The following is a 21,753-nucleotide window of genomic DNA, read 5'->3' as shown; positions in this document are numbered from 1 at the left end:
TAGCGGTAGCACGCATCTGGCAGGCTGTTACCCCGCCGGAACCGCCTGCAGGAGAAAGCACCGCAAGTGTGAAAGTAGCCTTAGAGAATTGGGGGACATATTCATTGGGGCTTGGGCCCCGGATCCTTTGAGACCCTAGCAACGCCCCGATAAGTGCACACAATCGCATAAATCATAGTGCAAGTTAACCCTTCCAAGTGCATGGCTTTGTATAGTAGCAATAGGGGCAAATGTCCACAAACGTCCACTATACCCTTGCTCCAGGGCACTGCACATAGCTTGAAGCTTTTGGGCTCCAATCTCAAATCGCATATCCTCAAAATACGGATCCCAGCTGAGCGCATGCCGCCATTTATTTTTTTATGCTGTGTGCATGAGCCCTTAGGGATGGTGCACACGACCGTATGTGTTTTGCGGTCCGCAAAACACGGATCTGCAAAAAATACGGATGACGTCCGTGGGCATTCCAGAACAGCTGGCCCCTAATAGAACAGTCCGTTATGCGGACGATAACGGGACATGTTCTATATTTTTTTACGGAACTGACACGCGGACATATGGAAACGGAATGCACACGGAGTAACTTCCGTTTTTTTTTTTTTTGTGTGGACCCATTTAAATGAGTGGTTCCGCCTACGGTCTGCAAAAAAAAACAAAAACGGATCGGACACGGAAAGAAAATACGTTTGTGTGCATGAGCCCTCAGCTGGATCTGCAGATCGGTATCTAGGAGGTCTGAATGGAGCTGCAGAAACGCCCCCCTGTATGGAATGGATATTCAGCTGCAGGCAAAGCTGCCATGTGTGAATCTGCCCTTCCAGGGCTCAGCACGTGCCCACACCTCCTCCTCCTCCCCACTCCCACAGGATGAGGCTGCTGACAGCCCAGCACATGGCGGAGGCAGCCTCCCCCCTCCCCGCAGCGTCCTGGTACAGTGCAGTCCCTCTGCGCGTGTGTCACTGTAAGCAGGGGGTGTGTGCGTGTGTTTGCCTGTCTGTATTCATGTGACGTCAGGCCCTGGCCGACAGACAGCAGAGTGCTCAACTGAGCCGACCGCGTGCTGCAATGAGCACATGGGAGCCGATCGCTTCGGGGATTTATCGTTTCTGCAACTTGATTTTCCAACGGATTACGTGATCCCGTCACAAAGGGGTTAAAGGCTCTCCGACGGGTAAGTATGGATCCCTTAAAGCCATTCCTACGTCTCTCTCTGTTTGATTCAGACATGGCACCCAATCTCACCCCCCCCCCCCTCTTTCCCGATCCGAACGACCTATTGGACTTTTTTCGCCATTGTTTCGCCTCCCCCGGTCCCTTAACCCAAAACCGATATTTTCGTTTTTCGTGTAACAAAAAAACAAAAAAACAAAAAAAACACGACAGGGTTCGACAGCCCTACACCCCCCCCCCCCCCCCTTCCCCCCAGCTGTGGCCTAGGTCTCGTTATTCACAGAAAACCATATTCGGATATTTTTTAACCCTGGTGTTGACCGTGCTGCCGCTTGTATTTGGGGGGGGGGGGGGGGGGGGGGGATTTGCTGCTGTTGGATGCACGTTTATTGATTATGAAACAGAAAGGAACAATTCTGACCTGGACGATGGGCGACGAGGAATCAGTTTTTATACCTGCCATGTTTTCTGTTTTGTTTTGTTTTTACCGTCTATAGGATTATATGGGATGGAGAGGGCGCCATTAATTTCCGAGCACATGGCATACGGGGATCGCATGCCCCAAGGAACTGCACACCGTGCACCGAGGACGCTCACAGCGACCATAGGGCTTTATTACAGGATTGTACCTGGCTTCGTAGGGTCTGCAGTGCCATGATGGCCTTTTATATAGGTGATCCATACGGGTCTGTACTGCGAATGGGACTGTAAATACCATGTCAGATTATTATGCAACGTGACATACAGGAATGTGTATAGAATGCATGCAGTATATGGGACTATATGTTTTCATGTATATATGTGCGTGTGTACACACTATATGTATGTATATCTGCACATGCATGCATAAGTGACATGTTCTTGTGCATGTATATGTGTACATGCATGCATAGACAATATGCATGTGTATTGGTGTATATGCATGCACAGACAATATGTATAGGTGTACATGCATGCACAGACAATATGTATAGGTGTATATGCATGCACAGACAATATGTACGCGTATGTATGTGATGCACAGGTAATATGTTCGCTGTAGATTTCATCCTATACATTGCAAAGGACGAAATCTGGAATTTCTCTGGACGGGATTTGGCAATCTCCCCTCCGTTTTGCTGCTACCATTGTATCTGCTCCCTTTGAATATATATAAATTGCATTGAAAAGTGGTCATCAAGGGGGCTGGTCTTCTTGAAAATGGTGGAACTGAAAATCTTTCGCAGGAAACCTGGTCTGAGCAGCTGCTGGTCTTGTGGAGCCGGATATAAAAGTGAGTTCTTGCTGCATCTATTTTCAGCCTGGGCAGCGCACGGCAGGGTCAGGACCCCTGGAGGGACATGGCCGTCTTGGGAGGCTTCTCTCGCAGCCCTGACATCTGCAGATCACTGTGCAGATGCAGCCAGGCCATTAACCTGCTTGTTCCCCGGCCTCGTGGCTGTGGCCTGCTAGGCCTCGTGGCAGCCTGCATCCTCCATGGCCTAATGAGCTCATTAAATATGCCACGATGTATATCAGTCTGCGGTGTTTATATTCTGTATGAAGCCGTTCCGGATGTTTTACGCCTTCTGCGGTATGTCTACAGCCAGTCAGATCTGAATTGTGAATAGCAGTGCAGAGTATTTCAGGAGAGGACTGGGCTGATCTTGTGAGAAGTAATGACATGGCACCATATGTCCGCCACTGACTATAGACACCTGTATTCTTCATCCGCAGTGCCCCCATAACGTGACACGACGCAATGACCTCATCAGGTCTATTCCACCGCCAGGTTGTGTCTTAGGCTACTTTCACACTGGCGTTTTGGCTTTCCGTTTCTGAGATCCGTTCAGGGCTCTCACAAGCGGTCCAAAACGGATCAGTTTTGCCATAACGCATTCTGAATGGAAAAGGATCCGCTCAGAACGCGTCAGTTTCGCTCCGTTCCGTCTCCATTCTGCTTTGGAGGCTGCCTGCAGCGTTTTTCTGTCCGTCCTGGGATGCGGAGCGAGACGGATCCGTCCTGACGCACAATGTAAGTCAAAAGGGATGGATCCGTTTTCTCGGACACAATAGAAAACCGATCCGCCCCCCCCCCTTGACTTTCAGTGGTGTTCATGACGGATCCGTCATGGCTATATAAGACATAATACAACCGGATCCGTTCATGACGGATGTATGCGGTTGTATTAGGCCTGTGCGGCCCTCAAATTGCGGACCGCGATGCACAAACACCAACCGTGGGGCAGCCCCAGCAGATCGCGGACCCATTCACTTGAATGGTTCCGGGATCCGCCCGTTCCGCAAAAAGATAGGACACGTTCTATCTTTTTGCGAAACGGAAGTACGGGACGAAACCCCTACGGAAACACTCCGCAGTGCTTCCGTAGGGTTCCGTTCCGCGCTTCCGTTCTGCACCATTCCGCATCTCCGGATTTGCAGACCCATTCAAGTGAATGGGTCCGCATCCGTGATGCGGAATGCCCACGGAACGGCACCCGTGTATTGCGGATCTGCAAAGGCGGTCAGTAATACGGCCACGGAGCGCACACGTTCGTGTGAAAGAGGCCTTATTGTAACGGAAGCGTTTTTGGAGATCCATGACGGATCCGCAAAAAAACGCTAGTGTGAAAGTAGCCTTAAAGGGGATGTCCAGCATTAGAAAAACAGCAGCACACTTGCCTATGGGTTGGGTCTGGTATTGCAGCTCGGCTCCATTGGACTGAATGGGACAGAGATGCAATACCGCACACAGCCTGTGGACAGGTGTGGCGCTGTTTTTAGAAGAAACCAGCCATGTTTTGCTAATTGTTGTCTGAATGTGGAAATGGAAATATGCAGCTGCCTGACATCTCTGCAGGTGGCTTATCCACCAAAGGATTGGGCATGTTGAAATCCATCATGTCCGATCCTTCTTTGCCTCCCAACACCTAAAGTCAGGGGAGAGGCCCTCGTATACGTTATATGGTTGGACAGTCACGTCGAAATCAGCGGGTTAGGCTGTATCCACATCGGCACTAATATTTCCATTATAGGATGCAAGGATTTTTGCTTTTTTTGGGCACATCTTTCTGTTCCGGTCTTTTGCCTGAAGGCAGAGCAGATATGTTGGTACCTAGAGCAGAAGCGATGGAGCGATGATGCCATGGAAACCTGGAAACCGCATATTCTCACCCGATAGTCCTGAAAAACAGGAAAAATCCTTCATGCTTCAAAATCTAAAAATCTGCAACATAGTAGTTACATAGTTAATACGGTTGAAAAAAAAGACATAAGTCCATCAAGTTCAACCAAGGGACGGGTGGGAACGCGAATCCCAATGAGAATAAAATTTAATAAAACGATATCCATCATGACTTGACTTAAAATGCGGATTTTGCCAGTGAGGGATTCCAGTAGGTATGCTCTGTACGTATATTTGACTGCGAAAAATCCATAGTCGCCCCGTTCCACCTGGACGTGCCCTTAGGCTGGGTTCAGACCTGAGCGTTCGGGATGTCGCGCTCTGTATGCGCGATTCTACGGGCGTCTGACATACGCGGCTCCGAAACAAGCGAACGCCTATTGTCACGCGTTCCCGCTAAGTCTATGTACGGGAACGCGCGACAAGACGCCCCAAAGAAGCTCAAGAACTTTTTTGAGCGTCGGGCGTTTTACAGCGCGATCGTACGCGCTGTAAAACGCTCAGGTGAGAACCCTTCCCATAGGGAAACATTGGTTCTTGCCTGTTGAGCGTTTTACAGCGCGTAGGAACGCGCTGTAAAACGCTCAGGTCTGAACCCAGCCTTAAGGTAATGCTGTTCTCCTATGGAGCAGGAAGACCTAGGGCCCACATTCGATGACAACCCCTATTTCTACCACACAATGGTCTCCAGATGCCAATGTTCCTCCATCCGTGGAATCAATACAGTCAGGATTTAGACTGAGGCAGAAATTCAAGAAGAGGATAAAGGGGCGACGGAAAGGGTAATGCGGCCCTGTTCTTAGTTCAATCCGTTTATGGGAATATAACTTTGGGCAGTGATCCAGTCCCGACGTATCATTCATTTTCCAGATCCGATGCCAGAACCTTTCTATTCACCTCCATCCTACGCACTGGAATCGTAGGTGGGTTTAGGGATGTTACGACCTTGGCTGAGGTAGCTCTTGGATGCCTGTCTGCCACACTTCATCATGGGGCTTTAAATGCTGATGAGTAATTGACAGCTCTTCTTCCCACAATGCTCTGCTGCATCTATAAAGTTTATTGAACTACGGCGGACTGCTGTCTGGAGCCGTTTCTGTTCTGAGACGGAAATGGTAATAACCGAGAGGCTGAGGAGGAGCTTGTGTGTCTGAGACCTTGGTACAAGTGCTACCTTAACTTTTAACGATTGGCTATGTAGAATCTATGTTATGGCAGTTGGTGAGGACCCACTGTACCAACCAACCGGTTTGACTATGAGGACGTTATCCTGGCAGCACCCCGGTATTCACCCTTTAACCTCCGTACAGGGATCTAGACTTCACCGCGGGGGAGCCACCAGCCCACTACCTCCTGAGATAGTCCACTTGTGGTTAGTGGCTGACTCGCAGGGTCCGAGTCGGTTGTCAAGGAGGAGTTCTGCACATACCATTAAGGCTAAAGTGAGTAGCGCGGTGTCTATGCCCGAAGATGAGAGCGGGTCAATGGTAGGCACAGACCACCAACACAACAATCTATAGGAATCAGCCATTATATTCAACCCACTGAAAAGTGAGGTGAATGACATTCATTATCCCGTGACGATGGCTACTTGGAGCAGGAAATATGGGCAAGTGTTAGGCTCTGAGGGACTTTGACAAGGGCTAAATTGTGATGGCTAGATGAGTTGGTCAGAGTATCTCCAGAAAGGTAGGTCTTCTGAGATGTTAAAGGACAACCAGTGAACTTCAAGGTCATGGGTGCTCAAGACTCACTGATGCGTATGTGTAGCCCGTCTGATGCGACCACACAGAAGGGCTACTGCTATGTATGGGGTTGTCTAGCTGTACACCAGTCAGAGTGTCCATGCCGACCCCTGTTCAATTGCTTACAATGGGTACATGAGCATCGTAACTTGGCCATGGAGTAATGGAAGAAGGCAGTCTGGTCTGATGAATGATGTTTTCTTTTACATCATGGGTTGACTGTCTCTCCCTGATTGTTAGGGCCCAGTTATGATTGTTAGCTCTGCCACCCCTACAGCTATGGCAGCACTCCGAGAGGCACATCTCCATTATGTATTTATCAAGCCTGTATGCAAAGATTTGCAGTCAATCTGAAGGTGAATACAAGGTCTGTTTTGGGTATATTTTTTTTGTCAAGTGGAAGCTTCATCTTTTACTTGGTCAAAACCCTCTTGCCTGTTTTACTTGTTTCCCAATATATTTTTGAGGGTCTCTACCCTCAAGGCACCAATGCTTAGCTTATACGAAAAATGCACAGTCTGGAAAATTTTCAGCTTGGCTTCAATGGACACATATTTTTCTTGAATTCTATAATTCTTGGTTTGCATAGGGTTGTCGCTATAGGGGGTGCAGAGCTAGCAGTCACTTCCAGGCCCTGGTGCTGGACGGAACCCAAAAGCCTTTCTGCCACAGAAGAAGACCCTACTATTTAAAAACAGCACATTGTAGATGGAAGCCCTCTTACAGATTTTGCATTGGAACAAGAGAGATAAAAATTGTACCTCTTTCTAGTTTACCAAAATTTGGGGAAAAATTTGGATCTTTTGGAAAAAAGTTTGGAGTTGATCTAGTAAAGCCAATCAGATGACTGCTGGCAGGAAGACATCATATCATTTTGTAAGAGGTTTTTCCACTTTAATCATCTCCATATTGGCTGGATCATAGTTTTTTCTTGAGGAACAATGGTCTACGCACCTTCCACAGTCATGATGACTTGTAACCCTACCAAGATCCTGGAGAAATATCTCAATGAAAAGATGCTGTCCCAAGTCGACAACCAACCCTAAAAGCCAGAGGTGGTTCTTCTTCTCCATGAAAGTTGAGACATTGTGACCCCCACCAATACATAGAAGGAAGGGTCTGGGGAGCTCATTGGTGGCTCATCTGCTCGACACCCACTCTCTGGCTGGCCCTTGCAAAATAAACTGTTTGCCAGAGAAGACGGAGGCTAAATCCACCGGCAAGTTTAATCTGAAAAAGTATGCTTCTTTGAGAAGATCTCAACTTATCTAGACTAGACTTTTCTATGATTTTTTTTTATATCTTGGACCTTCTTTGAGAGAACCTCCACCCTAGAAAGCTCACAGATGTTTTACTATAGTTAAAATTTAGTACACTGCACAAAGAGACGCCCTGGTTCATGACCTAGGAGAGTTAAATTCTTCCTGGTTGTCTTCGAGGAAAACATTCTTCTACTAGGAACAACATTTTGCAACAGATGTGCAGCAGCTTTTCATGGAGACTGTGTGCTCCACAATGTCACATTCTCCAGAACTAAAGAGCGTTTCACCATAAGATACCATATACAGTACGGCCAAACAGAGCGGCTGTGCTGTGGTTGGGATGTGGCTGCCTTGTGTGGCCATTAACAATGAAGACCAAATAAACTATATGGATCTAATTAACACAATGGTAATGTGGCTTGTACGGCTACCCTGTACTAGTCCACAAGGCGGCCACAACCAAGCTGCAGCATGGCTACTCTGTGTGGCCTGACCCTAAGTTGTATCCTATGATGTAGATCAGATACTAATATAAAGTGTTCATGCACATGGGTGTACAACATCCAACTCGTAGGGACACTGCTGCAATGGCCTGCCTGCCGTTTCACATCTTAGATGCCTCACTCAGTAGTGGTTGCTGCATCTACGGGATTTAACAGAGGGACTATCACTCTGATTTGGCATCCCTGCAACACAGACTGTCAATGGTATGTTATTTTCTTAGTTGCTGGGGGCCTAGCAAGGGCCCCAACATCGATCATCGGGAGGCCCGTCAACGTTATATTGGCAAAAATAATACAGACGCATTGCAGTGTATTATATCAGTGATCAGAAGATCATAAAAACATCATAAAAAATTTAAATAAAATGTTTAAAATTTCTTAAATAATATTTTTTCCCCCATTAAAAAAATGCCAGAATTTTTGGTTTTCGGTCACTTTACCTACAAAAAAAATTCTACCCAGTGGCGAAATGACTCGGCCCCAAAGCAAATTTTTGAACAGGCGACTTTTTTGCAACCCCCTCCTTATGTGTAACTCCCATTCCTGCGGCTAGTCAAGATTGCTTTCTCAGGCAGCCTCTCCATCTGTTTCCTACATATATATACTATATGTCATGTCAATGTATATATTTGTAATCTTTTATATTTTACCTTTATTGCTCCTAGCTCCCGATCTGGGCTGTGGTCACATGTCCATGTCCATGCAGCTCTTTATTTCCTGTGATGTTATGTCCATGGGTGGGGCAGTGATAGGCGAGTGTCTATGGAACTGTCTGGGTGGGAGGAGCTATAAACTAGCTGGGTGTTGTTAGGGGGCGGTGCTGGAGGTGTGGCGGAGGAAGAAGTGCATCATGGGTTTGGTTGGAGACGGCAACAGGAAGTGCTACATACAGGATGTAGCGGGGAAGCAATGTAGTGGGGTGCAGCACCGTATATCTAGGCCTATATGCTTTTAAGGAGGCTCAGAAAAGCTGGGTGATGCCCCATGTGGGAGCTACAATGGCAGTAGTCAGCTTTACAATTTCGACTCTCCAGTAATCCAGAATATTTATCCGACCAGTCCCAGGGAAGTTAATTTATGCACATTTTGCTCCATCATTATTATTATTATTATTATGAGTATAGGAAGGCTTTTTGGCTTTCTGACTGCGGCACAATCTTCTGAATGACCAGAGGGATGATGGGGGTAGTATGCAAATGACCAGTCAAACAGCGCTGTCCATCAGCCAGGTTTTCAATCAAATCTAAATCTCGGTCTATATTGCGTTTCGGAAATCCCCGCAGGCGATATCGCTTCATTTTCACCGGGTTCTGGACTGTTTGCTCGACTTCCTGGAGCAAATATAGGTGGAGAAGTTTGTTCTCCTTTATTGGTCAGTAAACATATTATCTAGGAGGGAAGTCGGCCTCTCCTTCCAGATTGGCTTCTGGCCGGTCCTTATCAAGAAGTCATGTCTGTGACCATTGTGTGGATATGGACATCAAAGCCCCAGATAACCGGACCACTCCTGGCTGCCTATCACCTGGATTAAGTGCTACCTACAAGAGATTATCCCCCATAACGACACCACTGAACACTTGACCGGCCCTAGAGTTAATCCTATCTCCTGTCATTGCTGATGCTATCGCCTGTTCCTCTGCTCATTAGTACAGTTGTAAAACATGTTGGACTAGTGACCTGGTGAACCCAAAGGAGGACTCCATTACCTAACCCTGCTTGTGTCATTGGCCTTCTTCTAGCTATAGTCCTCCATGCCGGTTAGAGGGCATTTCTACATAGATCTACTCATGGTCTGGAATAATAAAGAAAGAAAGAAATTCTGCATACAGGTGGTCTTGTCTAGGATCTGTATACAGGAGGGCTGCTCTGGGGTCTGTATACAGTAGTGTCTAATCTGGGGTCTGTATACAGGAGGGCTGCTCTGGGGTCTGTATACAGGAGGGCTGCTCTGGGGTCTGTATACAGTAGTGTCTAATCTGGGGTCTGTATACAGGAGGGCTGGTCTGGGGTCTGTATACAGGAGGGCTGCTCTGGGGTCTGTATACAGTAGTGTCTAATCTGGGGTCTGTATACAGGAGGGCTGGTCTGGGGTCTGTATACAGTAGTGTCTAATCTGGGGTCTGTATACAGGAGGGCTGCTCTGGGGTCTGTATACAGGAGGGCTGCTCTGGGGTCTGTATACAGGAGGGCTGGTCTGGGGTCTGTATACAGTAGGGCTGGTCTGGGGTCTGTATACAGGAGGGCTGGTCTGGGGTCTGTATACAGTAGGGCTGGTCTGGGGTCTGTATACAGGAGGGCTGGTCTGGGGTCTGTATACAGTAGTGTCTAATCTGGGGTCTGTATACAGGAGGGCTGGTCTGGGCAGAGTGGGGTCTGTATACAGGAGGGCTGGTCTGGGGTCTGTATACAGGAGGGCTGGTCTGGGCAGACTGGGGTCTGTATACAGGAGGGCTGGTCTGGGGTCTGTATACAGGAGGGCTGGTCTGGGGTCTGTATACAGTAGTGTCTAATCTGGGGTCTGTATACAGGAGGGCTGGTCTGGGGTCTGTATACAGGAGGGCTGGTCTGGGCAGAGTGGGGTCTGTATACAGGAGGGCTGGTCTGGGGTCTGTATACAGGAGGGCTGGTCTGGGGTCTGTATACAGGAGGGCTGGTCTGGGCAGACTGGGGTCTGTATACAGGTGGTCTGGTCTGGGGTCTGTATACAGGAGGGCTGCTCTGGGGTCTGTATACAGTAAGGCTGGTCTGGGGTCTGTATACAGTAAGGCTGGTCTGGGGTCTGTATACAGTAGTGTCTAATCTGGGGTCTGTATACAGGAGTGCTGGTCTGGGGTCTGTATACAGGAGTGCTGGTCTGGGGTCTGTATACAGGAGTGCTGGTCTGGGGTCTGTATACAGGAGGGCTGGTCTGGGCAAACTCTGGGGTCTGTATACAGGGGGACTGTTCTGGGGTCTGTATACAGTAGGGCTGGTCTGGGGTCTGTATACAGTAGGGCTGGTCCGGGGTCTGTATACAGGAGGGCTGTTCTGGGGTCTGTATACAGTAGGGCTGTTCCGGGGTCTGTATACAGGAGGGCTGGTCCGGGGTCTGTATACAGGAGGGCTGGTCCGGGGTCTGTATACAGGAGGGCTGGTCTGGGGTCTGTATACAGGAGGGCTGGTCCGGGGTCTGTATACAGTAGGGCTGGTCCGGGGTCTGTATACAGTAGGGCTGGTCCGGGGTCTGTATACAGGAGGGCTGGTCTGGGGTCTGTATACAGGAGGGCTGGTCCGGGGTCTGTATACAGTAGGGCTGGTCCGGGGTCTGTATACAGTAGGGCTGGTCCGGGGTCTGTATACAGGAGGGCTGCTCTGGGGTCTGTATACAGTAGTGTCTAATCTGGGGTCTGTATACAGGAGGGCTGCTCTGGGGTCTGTATACAGGAGGGCTGCTCTGGGGTCTGTATACAGTAGTGTCTAATCTGGGGTCTGTATACAGGAGGGCTGGTCTGGGGTCTGTATACAGTAGGGCTGGTCTGGGGTCTGTATACAGGAGGGCTGGTCTGGGGTCTGTATACAGTAGTGTCTAATCTGGGGTCTGTATACAGGAGGGCTGGTCTGGGGTCTGTATACAGGAGGGCTGGTCTGGGCTGAGTGGGGTCTGTATACAGTAGTGTCTAATCTGGGGTCTGTATACAGGAGGGCTGGTCTGGGGTCTGTATACAGGAGGGCTGGTCTGGGGTCTGTATACAGGAGGGCTGGTCTGGGCAGACTGGGGTCTGTATACAGGTGGTCTGGTCTAGGATCTGTATACAGGAGGGCTGCTCTGGGGTCTGTATACAGGAGGGCTGGTCTGGGGTCTGTATACAGTAAGGCTGGTCTGGGGTCTGTATACAGTAAGGCTGGTCTGGGGTCTGTATACAGTAGTGTCTAATCTGGGGTCTGTATACAGGAGTGCTGGTCTGGGGTCTGTATACAGGAGGGCTGGTCTGGGCAGACTCTTGGGTCTGTATACAGGGGGACTGTTCTGGGGTTTGTATACAGTAGGTCTGGTCTGGGGTCTGTATACTGTAGGGCTGGTCCGGGGTCTGTATACAGGAGGGCTGGTCTGGGGTCTGTATACAGTAGGGCTGTTCCGGGGTCTGTATACAGGAGGGCTGGTCCGGGGTCTGTATACAGTAGGGCTGGTCCGGGGTCTGTATACAGGAGGGCTGGTCTGGGGTCTGTATACAGGAGGGCTGGTCCGGGGTCTGTATACAGGAGGGCTGGTCCGGGGTCTGTATACAGGAGGGCTGGTCTGAGGTCTGTATACAGGAGGGCTGGTCCGGGGTCTGTATACAGTAGGGCTGGTCCAGGGGTCTGTATACAGTAGGGCTGGTCCGGGGTCTGTATACAGTAGGGCTGGTCCGGGGTCTGTATACAGTAGGGCTGGTCCGGGGTCTGTATACAGGAGGGCTGGTCTGGGGTCTGTATACAGGAGGGCTGGTCCGGGGTCTGTATACAGTAGTGTCTAATCTGGGGTCTGTATACAGTAGGGCTGGTCCGGGGTCTGTATACAGTAGGGCTGGTCCGGGGTCTGTATACAGGAGGGCTGGTCCGGGGTCTGTATACAGGAGGGCTGGTCCGGGGTCTGTATACAGTAGGGCTGGTCCGGGGTCTGTATACAGGAGGGCTGGTCCGGGGTCTGTATACAGGAGGGCTGGTCTGGGGTCTGTATACAGTAGTGTCTAATCTGGGGTCTGTATACAGGAGGGCTGGTCCGGGGTCTGTATACAGTAGGGCTGTTCCGGGGTCTGTATACAGGAGGGCTGGTCTGGGGTCTGTATACAGTAGGGCTGGTCCGGGGTCTGTATACAGTAGGGCTGGTCTGGGGTCTGTATACAGTAGGGCTGGTCCAGGGTCTGTATACAGTAGGGCTGGTCTGGGGTCTGTATACAGTAGGGCTGGTCTGGGGTCTGTATACAGGGGGACTGTTCTGGGGACTGTATACAGAATGCACCACTTGATGTTCACCTCTTTCGAACCTACTGTACCTTGAGTCCCTTCTCAAAAGAGAAGGGGCTGCCACGGCCAACAAAGGGCCTCTTTGCTAGAACAGCATAAGGGCCCCCTTGTTATTCAGCACCCTTCACCCATGAGACAGACGATATGTGGTTATTACAGGACGTGACTTAGCCCTCTAAGCAATGCTGCAACTGCGACTTTTAGGAATATCCCTTTAAGGAACTGCAGCCAATGTGAGATTTATATTCAGGATGCAATAATCGTAGGGAGCAGTGAGAAGAAACAATCACTTATTGTGCCGGCTACAGCGACCACCCCCATCATTGTCAGTACTCAGCGCCTGATGATTAAGGAGTGAGCAGACCGGGCTATATATCACATAGGACTAAACAGACCTCTGCTTGCTGTCAGTGAATGGAGACAGCTTTGTACATGATATAAAGAAGCCTAATGCTTCTAACAACTTGGCTACATTTGTATCCAGTGTAGACAATCCTTGACTCCGGCCTGCACTGATACATTGTAACAAACTCAGAGACTTGTGCTTTAACTAAACTCCCCTCATACTAAGAAGAAATCCGGTTTTTTGTTCATCTCCTGCATGTCTATATGGATTTGATAAGGAGGACAGAATACTATGCGGTCAGACAAGGACGACAGCAGCACAGAGTATTTCAGGAGAGGGGTATGCTGCTGTTTTAGGAGGCAGTAATGTGTCCATTCTTTAATCCGGTGCAGTGTTTGATATGCAAGGAGGAGAATAAAGAAAAACGGGTGGACACAGGGAGATTGTCTAGGGATCTGGGTCTCCCAGCAGCACAGAGTATTTCAGGAGATAAATGTGCTGATGTATGGAATGGATTGGCCTGATCATGATAAGAAGGGCAGGACTGCATGGAATGGGGCAGTGTCGTAATGTAAGGAGTGGTTGAAACTGGTGGACAGAGCAGGGTTCCCAGCAGCACAGAGTATTTCAGGGGACAAATGTGCTAATCTATGGACTGGATTGACCTGATTGGATTAAGAAGGGCAGGACTGCATGGAATAGGACAATGCCATGATGCAAGGGACGGCTAAATACAGGCACAGAGTGTATAGGGCAGTGTTCCCAGCAGCACAGAGTATTTCAGGCAGTGGATGTGCTGATCTATGGAATGCAATGCATTGACCTGATTATGATAAGAAGAGCAGGAGTACATGCAACGGGACAGGGTAGTAAGGTAAGGAGTGGTTGGATACAGACAGAGAGTGGATAGAGCACTGTTCCCAGCAGCACAGAGTATTTCAGGAGATGAATGTGCCGGTACTACAGAACGTGTTGGCCTGATTATATTAGCAGGGGTTAGGACCACAGGAAGTGAGACAGTGTCATAATGCAAGGACTGGTTGAGTATAGACTGAGAGTGGATAGAGCAGGTTTCCCCAGCAGCACAGAGTATTTCAGCAAAGCAATGTGCTCATCTTAAGGGACGATTTTCTGTAAAATTCTCATTTTCTGTCCAATTCTAAGCCGCTGTGTAAATCAGTTTTCAGTCGACGTGTATAAAATTGCTGCCCACGTGTGGGTGCCCACCCCGATCAGCGGGGCCCCTCGGACTTGTGTGGGTGCAGCAGGAATCTTCCACTCCTGGCCTGATATTCTTGGCGTCCCCCTCACTCCCGGCCGGGTGTTTTATGGGCTGCCTCAGTGGAGGAAAATATTCTAGGCTTGCTGCTTTGTGCGGCGTATTCCTCTCCAAGTATGTTTTATCCAAACACATGGAAGTAATGCAATATTCTCCGGACTTCTAGTAAGAATATTCATCAGCATCGCAGGAAAAACACGGAGCGGCGTGAATCCATAATGAGGCTTAAAGGGGGATGAACGTCAGCCAGCACCCCAGAGGAAAGGGGCCTGATGTGCCCGGTGACATGATTGCCCCATTTATTCTGGGGGATCTCAGCCCAGTGACCCTCTAAAGGGACCATTTTTAGGATGCATATTTTCGGAAGAAATGGGAGGGGGGTTACTATGGACCTAGTGGTTTAGATGAACCACATAGACGCAACAACAAATTGCCCCAGGGCCTCCCCCATTGACGACATACCACCGAACCCTGAGGGGCTGATTGTGAGCTCCTATATTTTAAGGACTGTATGGCGGTATTATATGTGCAGTGATAGGGCATGTCCTTAAATAAGGAAGCATGCACTGGGGGTTGGTCCCCTTTAAAGGGTTTATTCCATGATTGATGTGAAAAAAATGAGAATCAGACATCATATAGAACAGACATCCTTAAACTGCGGCCCTCCAGCTGTTGTAAAACTACAACTCCCACAATGCCCTGCTGTAGACTGATACCTGTATGCTGTTCGGGCATGCTAGGAGTTGTAGTTTTGCAACAGCTGGAGGGCCGCAGTTTGAGGATGCCTGATATAGAACATGACGATCTCTTTCTAACAAAGCTAGAACCAGCCCTGGACCTCCCATGGACCCAGAGATCTCCTCATTTCATTTCAGGCTGGCAGCTCATCGGGCATGTCCATTCTGTAGTAGCTCTTTCCCTAGAATTGCCGCAGATACAGCTGGTGGCAGTTGAAGATTTAACCTGAGTGCGTGCGACCACCTTGGTGAGGTGGACAAGAAATAAGGAAAAGAACAAACAGCAGGTGGCGCTGTACAGATACATTTTATTGGCTGTGCTACATTTTCAATTACATGCAGTTGCAAAAGTATTCAGATCAAGGCGCTGGTTTTGAAAAATGTAGAATATTTTTGGTGGCACAACCCCTTTAAGAGCTCTAAAGCTGGCCATACACACTAGACATATGTCAGCCAAATCCACTTAATTTGTGCGAGATCAGATGACCATGTGTCATGGGGCTCAGTGACTGAGGTTGGGGGAGAGGAGGCTCGGACATGTTGGATTTCAGCCTGCCCAATTTTTCTTGGAGGAATACACCACCATCGACAGTTATCTCAGGACTATAGGTAAGCATAAGTGCACTTACAATATCTGGAGCACAAGCACCAGCAGCACAGAGTGTTTCAGCCATCTACTGTTCATGCTGAGGTCAATCTCTTTTGCTGTGCTAAACATAACCCTACCAAAAAAGTCTTATGGGAACCGCCGTCCTCTTTTCCTAAGAACTGCACTGAGCTCTGGTGGACGTTTCCAGCACCGGGCCTCCTTCCAGCTCCTTACATAATCTGCCCGGACATTACTGGAGCCGCGTCGCATGTACAGGCGTACTTAAAGGCGTTCTCAGGACAGCTGAAATAACACAGGGTTCTCATTTCCCAATCTACTGCCTTTTGCAATTTGGTTGCCAAATACTGTTTACCGACTACTTGTTTATAGAGGAGTGATCCCGGCACTGTCCAAATAATACCGCCATACAGTGCTGCGTCAGTATCTGGAGTGATAGCCTTGGCCCAACGGTTAACGGTTAAGTGTATGGTCAGCTTTAGGTCCGGATGCGTTCAGTGAAACGCGCACCATTTTGCAAGCAAGTTCAGTCAGTTTTGTCTGCGATTGCGTTCAGTTTTCCGCGTGGGTGCAATGCGTTTTTCACACGCGTGATAAAAAACTGAAGGTTTACAAACAACATCTAGCAACCATCAGTGAAAAACTGGAGGGGTTAAAAAATAATATAACTCACCTTAATCCACTTGATCGTGCAGCCCGGCTTCTCTTCTGTCTTCCTCTTTGAGGAATAGGACCTTTGATGATGTCACTGCGCTCATCACATGGTTCATCACATGATATTTTTACCATGGTGATGGATTATGTGACGGACCATGTGATGAGCGCAGTGACGTCATCAAAGGTCCTATTCCTCAAAGAAGAAGACAGAAGAGATGCCGGCTGCGCGAACAAGTGGATTAAGGTGAGTTAAATTTATTTTTTATTAACCCCTCCAGCGCTATTGTACTATGCATTCTGTATTCAGAATGCTATTATTTTCCCTTATAACCATGTTATAAGGGGAAATAATAATGATCGGGTCCCCATCCCGATCGTCTCCTAGCAACCGTGCGTGAAAATCGCACCGCATCCGCACCTGCTTGCGGATGCTTCCGATTTTCACGCAGCCCCATTCACTTCTATGGGGCCTGCGTTGCATGAAAAACGATGAATATAGAGCATGCTGCGATTTTCACGCAACACGCAAGTGATGCGTGAAAATCACCGCTCATGTGCACAGCCCCATAGAAGTGATTGGGTCCGGATTCAGTGTTCACGTCACGCATTGCACCTGCGCGGAAATCTCGCCCGTGTGAAAGAGGCCTGAAGAAGTTTGGGTTTGGGTACCAAACATGCCGATTTTTCTCACGCGCGTGCAAAACGCATTAAAATGTTTTGCACTCGCGCGGAAAAATCGCGCATATTCCCGCAACGCCCGTGTGAAACCAGCCTTAGACTTTGCCGTTGCTGTGACACATCCTGAGGTGGAGGCCCCAAGATAGCAGAGGTCCCAAGGCATTTGCCTCTTTTGCCCTCTGTATCATCCGAAACAAAAAGCTTTCTCTATTTGTCATCGTTTGGGGCGCGTAGTCTAACCACCTAAGCAGAAGGATTATACAAAGCGGTTGCAATGTCTTCGTACAATATTATAATCCTGCTAGGGTCATATATCATCTTTGTATCATCCCGTCTTCTCTGCTTCTACCCTGTTGTCTCTTCTTATAGCCTTCATTGCAGTAGTGCAGGGGCAGAAAGCCCCAGTAATAAGGCAATGGGTTAATCCTATATGGCTAACCCCTTCCCAGGTTAAGGAATTTTTTGGCGATCAGCTGATTGCTACCGGTTTGAGAAGCTGCACATTTCTTCTGCAGTGGCCACTACAGGAGAAATGCGGTATTACATGGTGCCCATTTACATGAACTGGGAATCATGTAATACATAGGCGCAATGAGCACTCCAGTATGGGAGACTTTGTTAGTCGCTTTCCAATGTGGCTAAGGGCTCGTTCACACGAACATCTAGTGCCCGTGCTATTGACCTCAAATTGCGGTCCACAATGCATGGGCACCGTCCGTGGGGCAGCCGCATGAGAATCGTGGACACATTCACTTGAATGGGTCCGCGATCCCTCCGTTCCGCAAAAAGATAGAGCAAGTTCTATCTTTTTGCGGTGCAGTTCCCGGACTGAGGACTGCGCGAACAGACATTACATACGGGTGACCAATCTGTCTCAAAGTGTGGGGGGATGCTTTAGTAATGTTCCCTTCCACAGAAGTAAAGTCTTTCTGCCATAGACATGCACAATACCTCGCTGTCTGAGCCCAATGTAGGGCCTTGTGGTTTCTAGACCTTTTAATCTCCTTTTCCCTGGTAGCAAAGCTGTTTCCCTGCCTGCTGAAGTCCCAGAGATGGAGATTCTCTGAATTTGGGCCTAGTTCTGAGGAGCCGGCACGTGCATTTCTTCACTGTTCATCAGCTAGATTTAGACTACCTAACTGATCAGGCGGCGTACTCAGGTCCATCACCCTGGCAGCCTGACACAGCGAACAGAGATGTTAAGCCTTAGTTGTCCATACAGTGATATTAAAGGGAACCTGTCATCAACGTTATGCTGCCCACACTAACGGCAGAATAAAGTAGAGACAGGCGAGCTGATATCAGCCGTCTGTCATTTAAAGGTTAAAAGTAAGTGGTTGCCGAGAACCAACATCACAATCATTGCAGACTGGGCCTGGAAAAGAGTCACGGCCACCTGAGAAGAGTCCTGGTCATACATGGATTCCTGCTCTCCTGCTGATGACTGACCGTCTTCTACCTAGTTTTCTCCCTTTCTCTCTAGGAGAGAACTGCCAATCATCAGCAGATGGGGAGAGAGCAGGAGATTATAATAACCAGGACTCTTCTCAGGTAGATGTGACTCTTCTTCAGGCCCGGGCTGCAATGATTATGATGCAGGTTCTCAGCAACCACTGACTTTTAGCTCATGAGTGACACACCGCTGAGATCAGCATTTCTGTCAGTATTTTATGCTGCCCTCAGTGAGGTCAGCATAAAGTTGATGACGGGTTCCCTTTAAGTACACAAACCTACTAAATTACAGCATTTAACTCAATAATATGACATTATATAAAATTAACCCTTTGCAGTAACCCTACAGGGGTCCTGCGCACCCAATTTTTATTGCACCTAAAATGTAAAATAAAGTTTGCAAATACTCTTTTTTATTAAAAATGCATCGACAGCTGTACTGCAGACTTCTGCATCTCCATGGGCCACAAAGTAGTCTGGTCCCGCGCCCTTCTATCTGGTTCCCTGCTCCATGCTAGTACATGAGATGGTACGGTATGTTAGCAGAAAGCAGGAGACAGGCGGAAGGAAATGCAGGATCCGACTACACTGGGTTTGTTTGTTGTCTGTTACCATGGAGATGCATTGGAACAATAAAATTGTTGCAAAAATGTGTTCTTTTCGTTCAGCAATTCAGTTGCTGAATATTCTCTTTCTAGTTGAGATATTTCGGGTCCGGCTTATCGGACTTTTTGGATTCTCCGATGCTGGATTAAAGGAATTTAGCTGTAATTGATGGACTAGCACTACCCGCTCGGTGGTGACGTCAGCTCGCTTTAATTAACGCCTCTCCCCACAGAATGTTTGTTTATATAGCACTTTCTAAGGAAGAAGCACTGGATTTTCTTTAAAGTCCACATTCCAGTCCTGCTGCGAGATACATATCTGTGTGTGACAGGGCATACACACCCCCCGCCATATAACTCCCCAGCCTTTCCCTAGAGCAATATGCACAGTGCATGGCTGTAAATCACTCCGGGCGCTTGCTCAGGTTCTCAGGGATGTTACTAAACCCTTCTTATAGGAACGAAATATATTGGGCCATAAACTCTTCAGAGCTTTATGGTTGTCACTCTCATTCTGCATAGAGGTTGTCACCAGGGACTAAGCTAAAAATGGAAGCTGCTTGGTTGTCTTATCTGGGGGAGAAGAAGCTATGCTCTACTGAGCATGATCTATAAGCTACTTTCCAAATACCTTGAGTGAGTTGTCTTTGGAATTGTCTCTGCGTCAGATTGAATTTGATGTTTGTTGGGATGTGGTTGGACTATTATTTTTATCATCCTCTTCATTTTGGAAGTTAGTCAAAACTCATGGACCCCACCAGTGGTGTCTTCCTGTCACTGTGGACAAATATCAGGACCCCAGAAGCCAATGAGCTTGAAAAAGTTGCCACCGGTCCTTAACTTTTTGGGTTATTTTTTATTGCTTAATCTGATGAACTGAACGATACGCTCTCGAAACGTGTAAACTAATGAATTCCAACACTGGAAATCTGGTGGGAAGTTTCCTCTAGGACTCCACCATCTTGTGGACTCTACCAAGCTAGCCTTAAACTAATTTGGAAGGAGGTCGGGGAGCAGCCTGTGGTCCTAGTGCCTCTCTTCCTGCCTTAATGGCATTTTCCAAGATAGCACAGGTCACACATGTTGGGTCGGCACACAGCAGCAATGCAGGAGGTGCCCACCAGCCTCTGTTCTTGTAGGGTTCTGAGTGTCATTCTTTACTGCAGTTCTGACATTCTTTTCATGGACCAAGAGGATCAGGAAGAACTGTTCTATAAACTGGGTGTAGCAGGAAAGTAGACCTAGACATCAAAGGGCTCCTGGGTAAGTGCACTGTGTGGCCTCCTTGTTCTCCAGAGGTTTATTTGCCAAGTCACTCTGTCTAAAGGTCCCTTGACGCGGGAGGATAGAGCAGCAGCAGATTGTTGAGAAAGAAGCCTTCTTTCCCAAAAGTCGGCTTCTCGCTGGTGGAGGAGACTGTTGTATTTACATGCAGCGTTCTCCTCCACAGTATGGGTAGGAGCAATCATTAATGCCATTGTTTTCCCCCCTATAGACTTGTTATTGGGTGTGTACACAGCACGATCTGCCGCCGGCAAATGATAGTTTTTGTGACCACACAAATTATCCATTACCCAATGAACAAGCATTTCTGCGGTACATTTACACCGTCAGATAATCGCGTTTATATGAATGCTTATTAGCGATTATCTGTGGGATTCTCTGCCCCTGTAAAGGGCCCTTAAGGCTGCGTTCATATTTGCAGTAACCTTAACTGGCAGGTTCTTTCTGACTTCACCAGATCTGGCATTGCAGGATACTGCCGTACACCGCCGAACCCCATAGACTATAATGGGATATCTGGCCGCTTTCCGCCATGAGCGTGGGGTTTCATTATATGGGTAGTGCAGACATCCTGCCAGGTACCCCAGCAGCAGGCGGTCTCCATCTTCTCCTGGAGTCTTCTCTCTGGACCACTGTATAACTGCATACCCACAATGACCTCTATAGGCAGGGGCGTAACTCTAACCTCATGGGCTTGTAACAGGGTTCCCACTAGGGGCGGACAAAGACAGCAGAGGGCGCCTGTGGTGCAAAGAATGTGCTTTGTGGCAAGGGGCAGGGGTGCACATAGCCTTTCTGCTGCCACAGGCAAAAATAGAAAAGGTGCCCCCCCCCCCCCCCAATAGAAATAATGATCTACCAGAGTGCACTCAGTAGTAATAATGTCCCTGTTGTGCCCCAAAAGTAATAATACCCCCAAAGTTCCCATACTAGTAATTACGTTCCCCGCAGTCCCTACGTAGTAATAATACTCCTTGCAATGTGCACCAGTACAAAAATACCCCCTATAATGTGTGACAATACAAAAAATATACCCCTTCCTTTCAGATCAGACCCCCATTTCAGATCTCAAATCAAACCGCCATATCCGATCCTACCCCCATATCAGATGCTCAGACCCTCATATCAGATAGTTCCCACCTACCATGACCATTTACAATATATGAGCTCTATGATCCCCAGGATCTGGGTACGACTGCTTCTTTCGCATCCCATATCACAGTGATGGTGAATCTTTTAGAGGCCGAGCGTCCAAACTGCACCCCAAAACCCACTTATTTAT

General features: G+C 48.3%; 1 long non-coding RNA gene across 2 annotated transcripts in view; it reads left to right on the top strand.

Moving 5' to 3' along the window:
- Positions 1-957: 957 nt before the first annotated feature.
- The window catches only part of LOC121001330, a 131,094-nt gene continuing 110,298 nt past the window's right edge, over positions 958-21,753 (top strand). For both annotated transcript variants that reach the window (XR_005779032.1, XR_005779031.1), the window contains exon 1: positions 958-1,171. This is a non-coding gene — a long non-coding RNA (uncharacterized LOC121001330). The remainder of the gene's footprint in view (positions 1,172-21,753) is intronic.

The sequence above is a fragment of the Bufo bufo genome, chromosome 5, assembly GCF_905171765.1.
Source record: "Bufo bufo chromosome 5, aBufBuf1.1, whole genome shotgun sequence".
In the NCBI taxonomy this organism is placed as follows: Eukaryota; Metazoa; Chordata; class Amphibia; order Anura; family Bufonidae; genus Bufo; species Bufo bufo.
The sequence above is the reverse complement of the archived record's forward strand: the minus strand, read 5'-3'. Positions and strand labels throughout refer to the sequence as shown.